This window comes from Bombina bombina, chromosome 5, assembly GCF_027579735.1.
Source record: "Bombina bombina isolate aBomBom1 chromosome 5, aBomBom1.pri, whole genome shotgun sequence".
Lineage (NCBI taxonomy): Eukaryota > Metazoa > Chordata > Amphibia > Anura > Bombinatoridae > Bombina > Bombina bombina.
The window spans coordinates 523,043,256-523,062,821 of NC_069503.1; the positions used below are offsets into that span (position 1 = coordinate 523,043,256).

The following is a 19,566-nucleotide window of genomic DNA, read 5'->3' on the forward strand; positions in this document are numbered from 1 at the left end:
TGGTATTCTTAGTTGAAAGCTAAACCTATGTAGGCTCATATGCCAATTTCTAAGCCCTTGAAGGCTGCCTCTTATCTGAATGCATTTTACAGGTTTTCACAGATAGAGGGCGTTAGTGCATGTGTGTTATATAGATAGCACGCCCCTGGAGTTACTTATGAGAGGGCACTAATTGGCTAAAATATAATACTTTTTAAAGAACTGAAATAAGGGGGCAATCTGCAGAGGCTTAGATACAAGGTAATCACAGAGGTAAAAAGTATATTAATTTAACCATGTTGGTTATGTAAAACTAGGGAATGGGGAATAAAGGGATTATCTATCTTTTTATGCAATAAAAATTCTGGAGTAGACTGTCATTTCAATTTTATTTTTTTAAATATATTTATTGAGGTTATATAACTTATGACAGAAACAAGTTTACAATACAGTTATGGACATAAGCATATGTCTACACATTGGTAGGACTGTCAGATAAAGTCCATTATTTATTCCCAGATTCCAACATGTGGTACAGAGTTTTTGAGTTAGAGCTACATATTGGTGAAAAAAAATAAAAAATTCAACAGTACACCTTTAGTATAGTATAGCATGAAATGGGAATAACTATTTTTAAACATAAGCACATCTGATTAAGAATAATGATCCTAAATATTTAATGTCTAACCTCTTTTGTATTTATAACATATTATTTCCAAAACCAATAGGTGATCACTTTTGGACCAAGAACATGAAAAATTTGGAAACTTGGAATAGTATTATCTAGATCAAGGAGGTAGGGAATATATATGTACAGAAGCAAATTATGGAATCATTTTTGTGGTGTCCGGTGAAATGATCATAGAGTCACTATTATAGTCTGACTGGTCACCGTTCCATGTGGTTGCTTCGAGAGTACATTATATATAATAGTGGTTGGGGGATGTGAGCCATAGGATATATTTTCCTGTGTTTAACAAGTAAACTGTGGGGGGAAGGCATAGCTATTGGTAAAAATTAATTGGAATGTTAAGGGGGATAGGAATGATTAAATAATCAAAAATATGGGAGTCATGTAATCTAAAGGTTCCTAAACTATGTGACAAAATGTAATACAGTATATAGTATTCAATAAGACAAAGCTAATATTGACTACTATTTAACTTTCCACTTTCATCATTTAAATAACACAAGTTCACAGTGTAAAGGTCACAATAACCACCCTCCTCTAATGTTATATATACTGTATGTATCCCAGAAATAAAGATCACTCCCACACATATAGGAGAATAGATGAGTTCTGCATTACACCTATATCTATAGCTAAGCTTTGAGTCCCACCTAGTGGTGAGAGTTGAGATTTACGCAGAGCCTCCAAATAATTCACTGCTAGGACATAACAGATGTAACTATGGACGTGATAAAATTATATGGGTAGCCCGAGGAATATTTAGAAGTCTTTTTAGGGGGTTACTTAGTATAAATTAATAAATCTAAAAAAGAACCTTCAGCTTCTGTTTTATATGCCAGCATACTCTAAACATTCCAATGAAATTTTGAAAAGAACAACCGGTTATGACAGACTAGTTCCCTATAATAAATACATTTTTAGTAAGTTCTATAACTGTCTAATACAAAACTAAATTCAAAGTGCTAGTCCACTATATTTACAATCTGAAATTAAGAATACAGTCACATTAACCAAAAGACGAAATCTCTATGTGGGACTTAGCGTTCTACCCCACTCCATCTTTTTTTGCGGCTTGTTTCAACAGAGTTGTGCAGGTTTTCTTCTGTTTCATAGAAGTGGTGTAGGCTGTCATCCAATATTGTAGGTTAGAGTCCCCAGTTGTCTGGAAATAATATGCTGGTAGTAAGGACACTGCCATACATCTCTCTTCTCCATGTAGACCTTGGGCAATTTCTTCCATATTCACCTGCCGGACAGGTGCTAGATGCTTTCCGGTCAAGAAGTTAGGGCCCCTCACTTCCAACCATGACAAAATATATGGAGACACTATGTTGCCTTGTGGCTCACGGTTTGTATCAGCTATATCTCCGGTCCGGTATATTAGGTAGTCTGAGACCTGTTCCCATGGATAGGCCACATCACACAAGGTCAGGTCAGTCCATATATATTCAATACACCCAGCGTTTTGCTTCTGTTTTGTGGTATGCAAAGGCACTTTCTGAGGCGCTGGTGTAGAGACTTTAGTCAGCAACTTCTCATTCTGAGTTGTCTGTAGGAGGTTGTGAATATTTCTGAGCATCGAAGATGATTTGCAGGCTTTGCAAAATTTCCTCCATGTGTATAGTTGTAGAGGTTTGAATAAAGTAGCCATGACTGTAAAAACGTATAGTATTCACTTCAGTAACCCAGTCAAGTTGAGAAATTGATGTGTGGCAGCTCAGACTTCTTCAGCTAGCAACACTCTTCTAACCTCTTAGGCCCCACCACAAGAAAGCTCATTCGGTGGCTGAAAAGTCGTGTTATGACTCTATAGTCAGGATAAATGTGAAGCGACAGTGTCCCTGTATTCTTCAGTAGTTTTGGCAATGTTAAAATTGCAGATTAAAAAATATATTAGCTCTTAAATTTAGTATATAGTCAGGAGCTTTTCAAAACTATGTCTTGCTGCTTCAGTGTCAAGCTCCGCCCCCCGACTGTCCCTTTAAATTTACCTCTAATCCCTACTCTAGACACCTCTGCTGGTTCCACAAGCACTCCCAGGAGGACTATTAAATCAGTGAACACACATATACTACAACTGAAGCTCCATGACACTTGGAGAGCCCTGAACACCTTTCATTCACACCCACAAAACAATACTAGAATTCACTATATCTTGACAATCAGCCAATAGAATGTGAGCTCAATCCTATTGGCTGATTGGATCAGCCAATAGGATAAAAGCTCAATCCTATTGGCATATTGCAACAGCCAATATGATTGTTTCAACCTTAATTTCTATTGGCTGATATAATTCTATCAGTCAATTGGATTGTAAAGGACACCATCTGGGATTACGTCATTTAAAGGAAAACTTCATTGTTTAGAAGACGTCATCAGCAAAGGATGCTCCGCGCCGGATGTCTTGAAGATGGAGCCGCTCCGCGCCGGATGGATGAAGATAGAAGATGCCGTCTGGATGAAGACTTCTGCTGGCTTGGATGAAGACTTTGGCCCGCTTGGATGAAGACTTCTGCCGGTTTCGCTGAGGACTTCTGCCGCTTCATTGAGGATGGATGTCGGGTCTTCAAAAACTGTAAGTGGATCTTCGGGGGTTAGTGTTTTTTTAAGGGTTCATTGGGTGGGTTTTAATTTTAGATTAGGGGTTTGGGCTGCAATAGAGCTAAATGCCCTTTTAAGGGCAATGCCCATACAAATGCCCTTTTCAGGGCAATGGGTAGCTTAGGTTTTTTTAGATAAGTTTTTTTTTGGGGGTTGGTTGTGTGGGTGGTGGGTTTTACTGTTGGGGGGTATTTGTATTTTTACTTACAGGTAAAAGAGCTGATTTCTTTGGGGCAATACCCCGCAAAAGGCCCTTTTAAGGGCCATTGATAGTTTATTGTAGGCTAGGGGTTTTTTTATTTGGGGGGGGGGGGGCTTTTTTATTTTGATAGGGCTATTAGATTAGGTGTAATTAGTTTAAATATTTGATAATTTATTTTTTATTTTGTGTAATTTAGTGTTTTTTATTTTGTGTAACTTAGTTGTTAGTTTTTTGTAACTTAGTAGATTTAAATAACTTGAGTAGGGTTAGGTTTTTAAATATGTAATATAGTTAATTTAATTGTTAGTTTAAAGGGTCTAGTCCAAAAAAACTTTCATGATTCAGATAGGGCATGTAATTTTAAACAATTTTCCAATTTACTTTTATCACCAATTTTTCTTTGTTCTCTTGGTATTCTTAGCTGAAAGCTTAACCTAGGAGGTTCATATGCTAATTTCTTAGACCTTGAAGGCCATCTCTTAAGAATGGATTTTAACAGGTTTTTCACCACTAGAGGGTGTTAGTTCATGTTTTTCATATAGATAACACTGTGCTCATGCACGTGAAGTTACATGCGAGCCATCACTGATTGGCTAAACTGCAAGTCTGTCAAAAAGAACTGAAATAAAGGGGCAGTCTGCAGAGGCTTAGATACAAGATAATCACAGAGGTAAACAATATATAAATATAACTGTGTTGGTTATGCAAAACTAGGAAATGGGTAAAAAAGGGATTATCTATCATTTAAAACAATAACAATTCTGGTGTAGACTGTCCCTTTAATGTAATTTTAGTATAATAGTTTAATATAGTTTAATGTAATTGTAGTATAATAGTTAGGGTAGGTTAATTAGTAGTTTAATATAGTTTATTTAAAGTTTAAATTTATTATAAGATAGGGATGAGTTAATATTTAATGTAAAGCTAGCGGGTTGTTAGGGTTAGGGGTAGGTTCATTTAGTTTATGGCGATGTGGGGGGCTGGCGGTTTAGGGGTTAATATGTTTAGTAAGTGGTAGTGATGTGGGAGGCCAGGGGTTTAGGGGTTACTACATTTATTTAGTTGCGGAGGGGTCTGGGAGCGGCGGTATAGGGGTTAATATATTTTATGTAGGTGGCGGCGATGTCAGGGCGGCAGATTAGGGGTGTTTAAACTCGTGGGTTATGTTACGGTGTTAGGTGTAAATGTTACTTTTATTCTACCATAGAAATCAATATCTGAACTCGACACTGGCTCAGATTAGCTACTGGGAACGGGAACATAAAAAGAATTTGACTTCTGTCACTATACTACAATCTCTAAAACAGGCTAGGCTGAATCTTAAAATCTATCTCATAAAAGAAATCCAATGCAAATCTTTAATAATGAAACAAAAATACTTTGACCTGAAAGACAAAGCAGGTTCCTTGTTGGCCAGAGCCCTTAAACGCTGCCAACTTAACTCTCATATACATACCATAATTTCTCTGCTGAACTCTAACACTAAGATCTTTGCCAAAATACTAGCAATGAGAATAAATAACTAGACATGTGCATGACGAAAAATTTGTTTTGTTTTCATTAGTTAAATAAATATTTTGTTTCTGAAAATTAGTTAAGTTAAATACATAATTTCGTTTCGGCATGATAGTTATGTTAAGTTAAATTGTTTTTCGGATCCATTTGTTATTTCGGATCTATTCTTTATTCAAATTCATTATTCTATTCTGCAGTTATTCCACATCTCCAACACTAAATAAAAACTTTTTAACCTCTAAACCGCTACCCCCCACATCACCAACACTAAAACCCCCTAACTTTAACATAATTAAAATACACCTAAAGTTACAATTACTAACTACCTAGTTAAAATAAATACAAACTTACCTGTGAAGTAAAAATAAAACCTAAGCATTAAAGGGACATGCCAGCCACATTTTTTCTTTTATGATTTAGAAAGAGAATGCAATGTTAAACATCTTTCTAATTTACTTATATTATCTAATTTGTTTTATTATCTTGATATTCTTTGATGAAAAGCATATCTAGATATGCTCACTAGCTGCTGATTGGTTGCTGCACATAGAGGCATCATGTGATTGGCTCACCATATGCATTGCTTTTTCTTCAAATAAGGATATTTAAAAAATTAAGCAAAATAAATTATGGAAGTAAATTGTAATGTTGTTTAAATTTCTATTCTCTATCTGAATCATGAAAGAAAGATTTTGGGTTTAGTGGCCCTTTAACTAAAAAAAAAACTAACATTACTTGTTTAAAAATTTTTTTTACAAAAAATAAAAAAACCTTAACATTACTAAAAATAATAAAACCTAATATTACAAAAAATAAAAACTACAATTACAAAAAATAACACTAAAATTACAAAAAATAAAAAAACTACCATTACAAATAATAACAAACAAAATAATCCAAAATAATAAAAAATATTCCTATTCTAATAACCCTGTTTAAAAAAAACAAAAACACCCCAAAAAAACCCAAACATAATCTATAATAAACTACCAATAGCCCTTAAAATAGCCTTTTGTAGGGCATTGCCCTAAAGTTAACAGCTCTTTTGCCAAAAAATTAAACCAAATAACATCACAACCCCCCACCCCGCCAACATAAAAAAACCTAATTAAAAAAAACTTATTAACCCATTGCCCAGAAAAGGGAATTTGTATGGGCATTGCCCTTAAAAGGACATTCAGCTCTTTTTCAGCCCATTAAAAATTAAAAATATCCCTAATCTTAAAAAAAAACAAAAAACGGTACTCACGATTGATGAAGTCCAGACATCCATCTTCTTCCCAGCGGTGGAACATCTTTTTTCAGGCAACTCTATCTTCATCCATAGTGGGTCTGGCATCTTTTATCTTCATGGCGGAGGCGGAGGTCCATCGGTCCGACGTGGAAGACTTCCTCATGCGATCATCCACCGCACACTGAAGATTGAATGTAAGGTACCCCTTTTAGGGGTACCCTTGCATTCCTATTGGCTGAAAAATTAAAATCATCCAATAGGAAGAGAGCTGCTTAAATCCTATTGGCTGTTTAAATCAATAGGAATGCAAGGGTACCCCAATATAAAAGGGGTACCTTGCATTCAATCTTCAGTTTTTCCCATGGACGATCATATGAAGAGGACCTCCACATTGGACCGATGAACCTCTGCCTCTGCTACGCCTCCGCGCATCCACACGGCAAAAGAGCTGTGAATTTTAGGACAATACCTTACAAAAGGCCCTTTTAAGGGATATTTAAGGGATATTGGTAGTTTATTATAGATTAGGGTTTTTTTTTATTTTGGGATGATTTTTTTTTTAAACTGGGTATTAGAATAGGAATTTTTCTATATTATTTTGTATGATTTTGTTTGTTATTTTTTGTAATGGTAGTTTTTTTATTTTTTGTAATTTAAGTGTTACTTTTTTTGTAATTGTAGTTTTTAATATTTTTGTAATGTTAGGTTTTATTATTTTTAGTAATATTAGGTTTTTTTATTTTTTGTATTTTTTTTTCTTAACAATGTTAGTGTTTTTATGTCACAGGTAAGTTTGTATTTATTTTAAATAAGTAGTTAGTAAATAGTAATATTGTAACTAGCTTAGGTTTTATTTTTATTTTACAAAAAGTTTGTATTTATTTTAACTAGATAGTTACTAATATTGTAACTTTAATTTAGGTCTATTTTAATTATGTTAACGTTAGGGGGTGTTAGGTTTAGGGGTTAATAGTTTAATTTAGGTAGTTGCGATGTGGGGGGGACAGTGGTTTAGGGGTTAATAGTTTTATTCAGTGTTGGCGATGTGGGGGGATGGCGGTTTAGAGGTTAATACTTTAATTAGGTGTCTGCAATATGGGGGGATAGCAGATAAGGGTTAATACATTATATTAGTGATTGCTATGTGGGGGGACGGTGGTTTAGAGGTTAATAGGTTTAGTTAGTGTTGGAAATGTGGGGGGACATTGGATCCACAGAGATCACTATTATCCTGCATTTTGCAGGATTGTCTCTGTAAAAACCTTTTCGTTTTTGATAGAACATACAATTTCAAACAACTTTCCCATTTGCTTCTATTATAAAATTATTTTGTTCTCTTGTTATCCTTTGTTGAAGAGTAAATCTAGGTAGGCTCATAGGATCTTAGGAGTGAGCACACATCTTTAGCAGTCTATAGCAGTGGTGTCTAAAGCAATGTATAACATTTCTACAAGCAATGTTGCAAAACACATCTGTTTTAGTGTTAAATACACACACGTTCCTGAGATCCTATGAGCATACCTAGGTTTTTCTTCGGATTCCAAGACAACAAAGCAATTTTGATAATAGAAGTCAATTGGATAGGTTTTTTTTAGGTTTTGTTTTATCACAAACTGCATCTTGGAGTCATGATTGTACCCAGAAGAAAGACCCTGGTATTAGGAAACAGGTCCTTATTTGTCCAGAAAAACGACCACACAAGGCACCGTGAGCATGCACAATTCACAAGCTCTGAAGCAAGTTGTAAAATAGCTTGTGCCCATTGGCTGATGGCATTTGTTGATCATAGAGATATATAAAATAAAGGCATTCATGCTTGCGAGATTGGATGTATTAGAATTGATTTGCAATGTGCTTATTAGGTTCCTGAAGATCTATCTTATTCACACATTGGGACATATTTATCAAGCTCCGTATGGATCTTAAGACCGCTGCTCAATAACCTGTCCGCCTGCTCTGAAGTGGCAGACAGAAATCGCCAGAAATCAACCCGATCGAATATGATCGGGTTGATTGACACCCCCTGCTAACAGCCGATTGGCCGCAAATCTGCAAGGGGCGGTATTGCACCAGCAGTTCACAAGAACTACTGGTGCAATGATATGCATTTATCGATGTGCAGACGATTGTAATTTTGCTTTTTATATTTCACAATATTGCAACTTCATGTTTTCATATTTTATTATATTGAAAACGTGATTACACAATTTTTTTTGTTAGCCAACGGACATTTGGCCGACGGACATTTGGCCGACGGACATTTGGCAGACCGTCATTTGGCCGACGGTCATTTGGCCGACGAATAATAGTCTGACACACAAGTGGCTGTCGGATAACAGTCCGGCCACTAGATAGATAGATTTGATAGATAGATTAGATAGATAAATAGATTTGATAGATAGATTCGATAGATAGATTCGATAGATAGATAGATAGATAGATAGATAGATAGATAGATAGATAGATAGATAGATAGATAATTTCCCAGACAGAGAATTACAAGAAGTGTGGGCTGGGACCCATGGCTAGGTTCCCAGAGGCAGTTGCGGCGCCCGAGGCTTTGATTTGAACAGAGCACTCTGGAGCGTATCTGCCCTCAGCCGAACTCAGAACATGCTTCGGCATTCTGTCCGTCAGCCAAATGTCCGTCGGATAGAATACTGTCGGCCAAATGGCCGTCTGCATTTTGTCAGTGCATCATCTGAATCATTAAAGAAAAAAAATGGGTTTAGTATCCCTTTAAGAGTTTGCCCTCTTGCTCTATATACATAGACAAAAAAAAAATATGAATCACCTTTTAACTTTTTAATGCATATATAAATCTTATTCATTATTGATGTATTATGTACAGTATCATTACACACTAGTATCCACTAATACTGATGTAAAGCTACAATTGTGATTCATTTTGCAGGCTCATTAAACTTCAATATTTTTGGGCAGATAATGTTAATAGATGCTCCCTGATTTTATATCTCATTTGTGCCTTGTAATATTTTATCTGACCTGCACTCACTATTATCAGATCACAGACATATATTTACTATAGAGCCTATACAGATTTTGATTGTTTACACTGGGTAGTCAAGTGTACAGAACATAGAATGTAAGATGATATGGAAACTGCTGCAAAGTTGTATCACATAGGAAGGGAAATTGCACCTTTACTGTTGCACATATTTCTTAATGAAATATCCTGAGGTTGTACAACTAAGACATTTATTAATAGCTGTGGGACTCTTTATTAGCTAAAGAGAATTTCACTTAGAACATACCATTCATCACAACTGACGTGTCATTAAAGGGTCATACAAGTCAATAGTATGCTTGGGTCATACTATTTTATCACATTATGCAATAGAAGTGCCAATATTATTAAAGGACCAGTAAACACAGTAGATTTGCATAATCAACAAATACAAGTTAACAAGACAATAGCACTTAGTCTGAACTTCAAATGAGTAGTGGATTTTTTTCTGACAATTTTACAAGTTATGTCTATTTCCACTCCCCCTGTACCATGTGACAGCCATCAGCTAATCCCAAATGCTTACATGTACCATGTGACAGCCATCAGCCAATCACAAATGCATATACATGTATTCTGTAAATTCTTGCACATGCTCAGTAGGAGCTGGTGACTCAAAAAGTTTAAATATAAAAAGACTGTGCACATTTTGTTAATGGAAGTAAATTGAAAAATTGCTGTTTAAAATAGCATGCTCTATCTGAATAATGAAAGTTACATTTTGACTTGATTGTCCCTTTAATTCAGGGGTGGGCAAGAAGTAGATTGCGATCTACCAGTGGACCCGAGTGAATTTTGAGGTGACTGCCTGAAAAATTTCAAAAGTGTGCATAATAAGAGAAAGATTTCTCACACATCTACAGCGGCTAGGCTGTTCACTCAGAATCTAGAATTCTAGATAGAATCTAGATTCTGAGTGAAGAGCCTCGCCACCGTAGATGCAAGAAAAATCTTTCTCTTATGCAGACTTATGAAATCGACTGTGAATCTGAGTCTATGACGGCGGTATGGGCACTGTATTTCAGCATGTGCGGCGTGGCTGTAGCTGAACTCGCTGCCCCAGCTTTGATTACAGAACCTGCCCCCTAATCAACCTGACTTGGAGTCCAGCCAATAAAATTACTTTGTAGAATGAGTCTCAAGCTGTCTTGATAGTGAGACTACTTATCATACGCAGGCACGGTACACAGATACGTTTGCTTGAAGGTCCCAGCATGACATAAAGAGAGAGCTCTCGCAGTAAGTAAAGACAGAGCGCGGCGGTATTTTTTAAAGAGCGCGGCTGATTTTTAAAGCTGTATTATTTGTGTCAAAAATACAATTTTCAGCCAGCAGGTCCTATTTGTGGCAAAAATAAATTTTTCAGTCAGCAGGTCCTATTTGTGTCAAAAATACATTTTTCAGCCAGCAGGTCCTATTTGTGGCAAAAATAAAATTTTCAGTCAGCAGGTCCTATTTGTGGCAAAAATAGATTTTTCAGCCAGCAGGTCCTATTTGTGGCAAAAATAATTTTTTCAGCCAGCAGGTCCTATTTGTGGCAAAAATAATATTCTTTGTGTTTTTTTTAATGAATACATTATTGTAATTATTATTATCAAGATAGGTGTTTTTTTTAGTTAGGTTAATAAAATTAAAGGTAGCCCTTGCCTTACAAAAGTCAGCCCACCCCTGCTTTAATTCATATACAGTGGCATATGTATCAATATGCGAGCGGACATGATATGAAATAGCGTATCATGTCCGCTGCACATCGCTACACATTGATAAATGTCAACAGTATACATTTATCATTGCACCAGCAGTTCTTGTGAACTGCTGGTGCAAAGCCGCCCCATGCAGATTTGCGACCAATCGGCTGCTAGCAGTGGGTGTCAATCAACCCGATCTTATTCGATCGGGTTGATTTCTGTCCGCGGCCTCAGAGCAGACAGACAAGTTATGGAGCAGTGTTCTTTAGATAAGGGACCTCAAGCTACATACGGATAAATATGCCCCATACGGTGTACTTGCTGTTACTCTTGCTTGTATATAATAAACAACTACACCTATCAGTACTGGCACCAAGGGTTTGTAAAAAGGTGCCAAACTTATTATTAACAAAAGGCTAAAGAAAACTTTTTAACAGTCTTTTTTTACTCTGGATTATATTACATTTACTAGTCTCCCGAACCTCAGTCTATCTTACCAATCTATCTCAACAGTCAATGATGGAATGTGTAAAGAAATAAAATACCCCAAATGACAAGACACACAAATGGAGTATGTATCCTTAGTTTTAATAAAATAAAAATAAAAATAACTAACTGGATTTTACATTCACCATATGATATCTAGAGGGTCTTGTGAAGGAAAGAGACTGTTTCATATGTGAAAACCGAGGAGGTGGTGTAGTCTCCTTGACCAATACATTGTATTTAACTGAATTTAACATTTTAATATTTATCATTTTCCATCAACCATATGATGAATAGGGGGTCATGCTCTTGCCAATTGGAAGAGCCTCTTATCTTTCACATTAGGTGTCTCATGAATATAATGATATAGATAAAGAAAGATACCAGTGATCATTGATATTGTTCCACTCCACGTTACCCTGCCCAGACAGTACTTGTTTGAAACAGGGTCTGGTGCAGCAGGGTTTTGCACGCCGCTTCACTACATGGCTTCTACTCCAAACCAGATTGTTTTTATAGTGATAGTATTTCACTTTCTTTGTCAATTGTATAGATCATGATGCCACATGGTTTAGGATGTATATTCAATATCAATGATAGAGAACACTGTTATTTGGAATTAATATGAACTAATAAAATTATATATCTTTTGATAACTATACAAGAACCCACTTACTTTAATACCTGTAAAAATTGACCACTCGTATCTTTCTTTATCTATAAAATAACAATACTTATTATGGGACTGCACCTTCTAATACTTTAGCATTTTATTTGAATTTTTAAGGTCTGCTATATTTTAAATTATGGGGCCGAATTATCAAGCTCCGAATTGGAATTCAAGGAACGCCATCTTGGATGACGTCATTTAAAGGAACCTACATTCTGCAAGAAGACGTCGATTGAAGAGGATGCTTCACGCCGGATGTCTTGAAGATGGAGCAGCTCCGAGCAGATGGATGAAAATAGAAGATGCCATCTGGATGAAGACTTCTGCCAGCTTGGATGAAGACTTCGGCCGCTTTGTTGAGGACTTCTCCTGGCTTCGTTGAGGACTTCTTGCCGCTTGGATGAAGACTTCTCCCGGCTTCGTTGAGGATGAATGTCGGGTTTTCAAAAACTGTAAGTGGATCTTTGGGGGTTAGTGTTAGTTTTTTTTAAGGGTTTATTGGGTGGGTTTTATTTTTAGATTAGGGTTTGGACTGAAAAAGAGCTAAATGCCCTTTTAAGGGCAATGCCCATACAAATGCCCTTTTCAGGGCAATGGGGAGCTTAGATTTTTTAGTTAGGGTTTTATTTGGGGGGTTGGTTGTCTGGGTGGTGGGTTTTACTGTTGGGGGGTTGTTTGTATTTTTTTTAAAGGTAAAAGAGCTGATTTCTTTGGGGCAATGCCCCTCAAAAGGCCCTTTTAAGGGCTATTGGTAGTTTAGTTTAGGCTAGGTTTTTTTTTATATTTTGAGGGGGCTTTTTTATTTTGTAATTTAGTTAATTGTATTTAATTAATTTAATTTATTTAATTGTAGTGTAATGTCAGGTGTTAGTGTAAGACAGGTTAGGTTTTATTTTACAGGTAAATTTGTATTTATTTTAGCTAGGTAGCTAGTAAATAGTTAATAAAAATTTACTAACTAGTCTACCTAGTTAAAATAAATACAAACTTGCCTGTGAAATAAAAATAAAACCTTAGATATATACAATGTAACTATTATTGTAGTTATATTGTAGCTAGCTTAGGTTTTATTTCCCAGATAAGTATTTAGTTTTAAATAGGAATTATTTAGGTATTAATAGTAGGTTTTATTAAGATTTGTTTTAATTACATTAAAGTTAGGGGGTGTTATGGTTAGGGGTTAATAACTTTAGTATAGTGGCGGCGACGTTGGGGGCGGCAGATTAGGGGTTAATAAGTGTAATGTAGGTGGCGGCGAGATTGGGGGCAGAAGATTAGGGGTTAATAAGTGTAGGTAGGTGGCGGCGACATTGGGGGAGGCAGATTAGGGGTTAATAAGTGTAATGTAGGTGGCGGCGGTGTCGAGGGTGGCAGATTAGGGGTTAATAAGTGTAATGTAGGTAATGGCGATGTTGGGGCACCAGATTAGGGGTTAATAAATATAATGTAGATGGTGGCAATGTCGGGGGCGGCAGATTAGGGGTGTTTAGACTCAGGGTTTATGTTAGGGTGTTAGGTGTAAACATAAATTTTGTTTCCTAATAGGAATCAATGGGGCTGTGTTATGGAGCTTTACACTGCTTTATTGCAGGTGTTAGGCTTTTTTTCAGCTCTCCCCATTGATGTCTATGGGGAAATCATGCACAAGCACGTAAAACCAGCTCAGCGGAGCGCTGGTATTGGAGTGCGTTATGGAGCTCAATTTTGCTCTACGCTCACTTTTTGCCTGCTAACGCCGGGTTTATGAAAACCTGTAATACCAGCGCTGTAGGTAAGTGAGCGATGACAATAACTTGCAAGTTAGCACTGTGCAGCTCATAACACAAAACTTGTAATCTAGCCGAATGATAAGTATAGATATATTATTATTATTATTATTATTTATTATTATTGGTTATTTGTAGAGCGCCAACAGATTCCGCAGTGCTATAAACATAGGCGGTATACAAGGTAGCAATTATTGGGATCAAATGGGTAGAGTGCCCTGTCTAGAGTCACACTGTTGCGTGATCTTCGATCCCTCAGACGTCACTGTCTCAAAAAAACATTATGAGTTTGTAATGGATATCCTGACATGGGCTCGGGAATACTTTGGTAAACACTATTACCTGTTGCATCCCCAGATGCAAGTTAAGACTTTACTATGCAAAGCAGAAGCCATACATCAACACTGTCCTGAAGCGCCGCCTACTTTTATGGGCTCGGTCTCAGTTGGACGGTAGTACAGTGGATTCATTTTTTTGTAGTCTGACAAGTCAACATTTCAAATAGTTTTTGGAAAAAAAAACAGCTGTCATGTTCTCTAAGCCAAAGAAGAAAAGGACCATCCAAGCTGTTATCAGCAACAGGTCGCAAAGCCAGTATCTGTCATGGTATGGGGGTGTGCCAGTGCCCATGGCATGGTCAACTTGAAAATCTGTGAGGGCACCATTAATGCAGAAAGATATGTATACATTTTGGAGCAACATATGCTGCCTATTAATTTTTTTCCAGGGATATCCCTGCATTTTCCAGCAGGACAATGGCAAAAAACATTCTGCCCAGATTACAAGCGCATGGTTACGTAAGCAGAGAGTGCGGGTGCTAGCATGGCCTGCCTGCAGTCCTGACCTGTTTCAGATTGAGAATGGGTGGCGTATTATAAAGCACACAATTAGGCAACGAAGACCCCGTAAGTTGCGTAGCTGAAGACATTCATAATGGATGAATGGGGAAAATTCCTCTTGCTAAACTTCACCAACTGGTGTCTTCAGTGCCCAAATGCTTAATAAGTGTTATTAAAAGAAAAGGTGATGTTACACAGTGGTAAACAGTCAAATGTCAAACAAAAAACAGGAAACAGTAGCGCTCAAACAAACCCCTATGTACTCTATTCTAACGACCTGCTTGCACTCACAGATCAAGAAGTTTAAAAAAAAAAAGGAAGAAAAGAGCGCACTAGGCTAGGGGTAATCTAAATGGGAGATATATGTTATTACCACAGACTAGACATGTGCATGGCGAAAAAATTTGGTTCGGTTCGGATCGATTCGGAATATTTCGAAGGTCGGTTCAGATCGATTCAAATTCTGAAAATTTCGAATCGATTAGTTTCGGATTCATTCGGATTCGAAGAAATTCGGCTGGATTCGGTTCGATTCGGTTCGATTCGGTTCGATTCGGTTCGGAAATTCGGCAATTCGGTAAGTGTTAGGTGGGATTAGACTAGTATTATACTGTATATTAGGTGTTAACCTAACATACTGTATAATACTAGTGTAATCCCAATGGCCATCCGAATTTACAAATCGATTCTGAAAATTCGGCAACATTTTAATTCGGAAATTCGGTTCGATCCGAATCGCCGAATTTGCCGAATTTTCCGAATTTCCGAATCGAACCGAACCGAATCGCACATGTCTACCACAGACTAAGTCTGTTCTTTTTCTGATCGTAGGTATTAAAATTGTAACAGTTACAGCAGTTCCTAAATAAGCATGTAATTTACAAAGAATCTGATAATCCTACTTCTGAAAAGTATTGTCTCTGGTGTAATATTTAACACCAATATAGATTGCGACTATATTACTTGCATATACTGATAAGTGATACAGAGTGTTATTCCTTTTTGTAGATGATACAGCAGATAACGTTCTATAACAAAGAACGGAAGGAAAAAAGGTTTTACCTTGATTTTCGGGTGGAGACTGCATCCTGATTGACACAGATATAGTACACAGTAATTTACCTTTACTCACAGACTTTCTCCAACTGTCGCCCCTCCGATGCAGAGTATTTTACTCTTTACTGCGGTGAAATGCGTTGATGGGAAATAAGTGATACAAGTTTTCAAATTCAGGAGCCTTTTGACTGAAAAATATCTGTGCAGAGTTATCTATGAGATATAGAGAATACCTATTTCTTTACCCACAAAAGATCAGCTGGACTAGTACCATTCTATTGGTCACCACAACCACATCTATTGGTCACCACAACCACGTGGGGTTAAAGGACCAACCAGCAGTAATCGGCAGGAGCCGGCTTTGAAAAGAGCATAGCTGCAAGTTTAAAGACACAGCTGGCGTCTGAGAGAAACATCGAAAGTGGAACCAAGCTCAAAGAGCGATTATCCAGGCAGTGCAAAAGTGGATAGAATCAGCAGTTAAGAGTAAAATACTCTGCATCGGAGGGGCGACAGTTGGAGAAAGTCCGTGAGTAAAGGTAAATTACTCTTTACTGTATCGGTGTCAATCAGGATGCAGTCTCCGCCCGAAAATCAAGGTAAAACCTATTTTCCTGCAGTTCTTTGTTATAGAATGTTATCTGCTGTATCATCTACAATAAGGAATAACACTGTATCACTTATCAGTATATGCAAGTAATAGTCGCAATCTATATTGGTGTTAAATATTACACCAGAGACAATTGGCTAGATTACGAGTTGTGCGTTAGGGTTAAAAAGCAGCGTTGAGAGGTCCCAATGCTGCTTTTAACGCCCCGCTGGTATTACGAGTCTTGAAATGACAGGCTCACGCTCACTTTTTTGGTCAGACTCGAAAATACCGCAAATCCACTTACGTCAATTGCGTATCCTATATTTTCAATGGGACTTGCATAACGCCGGTATTACGAGTCTTCCAAAAAGTGAGCGGTACAGCCACTCCTGTCAAGACTGATACCGCATTTAAAAGTCAGTAGTTAAGAGTTTTATGGGCTAACGCCGTAGTATAAAACTCTTAACTAAAGTGCTAAAAAGTACACTAACACCCATAAACTACCTATTAACCCCTAAACCAAGGCCCCCCCCCCCCACATCGCAAACACTAAAAAAATGTTTTAACCCCTAATCTGCCGAACCGGACATCTCCGCCACTATAAAAAATATTTTAACCCCTAAACCGCCACCCTCCTGCATCGCAAACACTAGTTAAATTTTATTAACCCCTAATCTGCCGTCCCTAACATCGCCGACACCTACCTACATTTATTAACCCCAATCTGCCGCCCACAACATCGCTGCAACTATATTAAATGTATTAACCCCTAAATCTAAGTCTAACCCTAACCCTAACACCCCCTAACTGAAATATAATTTAAATAAATCTAAATAAAATTACTACAATTCACTAAATTATTCCTATTTAAAACTAAATACTTACCTATAAAATAAACCATAAGCTAGCTACAATATAGCTAATAGTTACATTGTATCTAGCTTAGGGTTTATTTTTATTTTACAGGCAACTTGTATTTATTTTAACTAGGTACAATAGTTATTAAATAGTTATTAACTATTTAATAGCTATTAATTCCAAGAAGCGAGGCAGAGGGTGAAAAGTTAAAAATTAACTTTTATTAGATATATAAAAACGTACATCAAAGGATCCTGAGGCCAGTGCAGCACCGGTCTTACGCGTTTCAGCTTGCGCCTTCCTCATAGACCATGCTGCACTGACCCTTACAGCCTAATTAAATACATGTGTGATGCTCTGATGTCATACCTACAAAGAAAATTAACCCTACATAACCTACATATTATCCCTCTCAGACCAAACAAAATCTATATCTACAGCTTGATACACACTATATTACAATAAATTCATATACAGAGATAAAGTTAACATTTGAGGAAGTAACAGACTACCTTACTTTACTCAGCCTTGAAACTGAAGCATTTGAAAAAGAGGCAATAAATGTTAAATTTAAATCTAAGAGTGTCTTCTATCCAACTAGAACTAGAGGTCCATATTTAGAATCCTTCCACAAAAGAGTTGAGCTTACAAGAACTTCAAGATAACCTATCCTTTAGTAAATGTAATCTTAATAAATTAGAAAAAGAAGCTATTAAAACACTAGCTGAGAATGAAGATATTGTCATCAGACGAAGTGATAAGGGGGGAAATATTGTAGTTCTTACCAAAAATGACTGTATACTAGAAGCTTGTAGGCAGTTGGAAGATAATGATGTGTATCAGAAACTTGTCTTTGATCCCACAGTTACATATAAGAGAAGTCCAAGCCTTATATTGGATGAAGGATTAGAAATAGGTATAATAGATGAAGATACTTATAAATATGTATACGTCATTAGCCCTAAAGTTCCTATTTTTCACCACCTCCCAAAGACTCACAAATCCCTTATTAATGTTCAAGGGAGACCCATTGTTTCAGGAATTGGGTCATTGCTTGGGTTGAAAAGATACTCCAACCATTAGTAAAAATGTTGCCATCATATCTGAGAGATACAAAACAGCTTCTTAACATCATAGACAGAACAGAATGGAAATCTAACTACCTATGGATAACAGTTGATGTAACAAGCTTATATTCTAGTATTCCTCAACAACAAGGAATAGAAGCTGTTAGATTTTTTCTGGATACATTTTCACACTATAACTCAGAACACAAAGAATATGTTCTTAGAGTATTAACCTTTCTATTATCACACAATTATTTCTCTTTTGTGGAACAGTTCTTCCTACAAAAAAGAGGCACCGCTATGGGTGCCACTTTTGCACCAGCCTTTGCTAATATTTACATGGGCTGGTGGGAACTAAAGTATATCTGGGGAGAGCTGTTCCTTGAAGAGAAATATTAAATTATATAAGAGATATATCGATGACCTCCTGTTTATATGGGAGGGGTCAGAAATAGAATGTGATTTTTTTCTTAACTGAGCTGAATAATAATGACAAAGGGTTGAAATTTACTTATACCACAGATAAATCCAAGATAGACTACTTGGATCCCACATTAATTGGTAATGTAATTAATAACAGCACTGAAACTAGTCTACATAGAAAAGCAATAGCAGGCAACAGTCTTTTACACTCTAAAAGCATGCATCCAAGGCACACCAAATATGGAATCCTGAAAGGAGAACTTATAAGATCTAAAAGGAATTGTTCCACACAGGATGTTTATACCAGAGAGAAAGAAATCTTGAAAGAGAGATTTACACAAAGAGGATACCCCAAATATTTAGTAGACTCGATAGGAAATCCATGCTTAAAGATAAGAGTAAACCTTTAGAACAGAAAGATGTACCAATCTTTGTTACTGATTATAGTAACCAGTTTGAGGAGATTGCAAGTATTATAAAGAAAAACCTACCCATTTTAAAGGGAGATGAAACGTGTTACAATTTAGTGAAAAATGGATGCAAATGCGTCTCTAGAAGAAATAAAACTTTGGCGAATACGCTATCTCCTAGTGAAATAAGGAGTAAGAAAGATAAGAGGGATAGTAGCTGGCTAAGCTGTAAGGGGCACTATAAATGCGGCAAATGGAACTGTAAAGCATGTGAACATACAATGACAGGAAAGCAGTTTCAGTCTAAAGTAACACAAAGAGTATTTGAGATCACTAATTGTACCAATTGTCATACTACCTATGTGATATATGTAGTGACTTCCTATTAATGTAACCTGCAATATGTAGGTTTAACCTCTAGAGAGGCTAGAGACAGAATAAAAGAACATCTTTATGAGGTT

General features: G+C 36.7%; 1 protein-coding gene across 1 annotated transcript in view; it reads left to right on the plus strand.

Annotated features, from left to right (window-relative positions):
* PDE1C (phosphodiesterase 1C) overlaps positions 1-19,566 on the plus strand; it is a 1,522,336-nt gene that overhangs the window by 1,050,561 nt on the left and 452,209 nt on the right. The gene's annotated exons all lie outside the window — the stretch shown is intronic.